Below are 428 nucleotides of genomic sequence, written 5' to 3' on the forward strand. Positions count from 1 at the left end.
TTTTGGGGCCCTTTGGGAAATTTTGCAAATCCGGAAAAAAATTGCCGTTTTTTAAAAAAAAAAAAAAAATTTTTTGGGGTTTAGGAAATTTTGCAAAACCCGGGCGAAACCTCCGGTTTTTTAAAAAAAAAAAAAAAAAAAAATTTTTTGGGACTTAGGAAATTTTGCAGAACTCCGGCGAGAAGTTGCAGATTTTTAAAAAAAAAAAAAAAAAAATTTTTTGGGATTAAAAAAATTTTGAAAAACCCCGGCGAAAACTGCCGATTTTTGAAAAAAAAAAAAAATTTTTGGGACTTAGGAAATTTTGCAGAACCCCGGCGAAAAATGCCGATTTTTAAAAAAAAAAAAAAAAAAAAAATTTTTTGGGACTTAGGAAATTTTGCAGAACTCCGGCGAGAACTGCCGATTTTTGAAAAAAAAAAAAAAAT

Source organism: Temnothorax americanus, unplaced genomic scaffold (assembly GCF_048541705.1).
Source record: "Temnothorax americanus isolate GAGA-0224 unplaced genomic scaffold, ASM4854170v1 Scaffold493, whole genome shotgun sequence".
NCBI classification, from domain to species: domain Eukaryota; kingdom Metazoa; phylum Arthropoda; class Insecta; order Hymenoptera; family Formicidae; genus Temnothorax; species Temnothorax americanus.